Below are 233 nucleotides of genomic sequence, written 5' to 3' on the forward strand. Positions count from 1 at the left end.
GGGGGGGGGGGGGGGGGGGGGGGGGGGGGGGGGGGGGGGGGGGGGGGGGTGGGGGGGGGGGGGGGGGGGGGGGGGGGGGGGGGGGGGGGGGGGGGGGGGGGGGGGGGGGGGGGGGGGGGGGGGGGGGGGGGGGGGGGGGGGGGGGGGGGGGGGGGGGGGGGGGGGTGGGGGGGGGGGGGGGGGGGGGGGGGGGGGGGGGGGGGGGGGGGGGGGGGGGGGGGGGGGGGGGGGGG

Source organism: Arvicanthis niloticus, unplaced genomic scaffold (genome assembly GCF_011762505.2).
Source record: "Arvicanthis niloticus isolate mArvNil1 unplaced genomic scaffold, mArvNil1.pat.X pat_scaffold_713_arrow_ctg1, whole genome shotgun sequence".
Taxonomy (NCBI): domain Eukaryota; kingdom Metazoa; phylum Chordata; class Mammalia; order Rodentia; family Muridae; genus Arvicanthis; species Arvicanthis niloticus.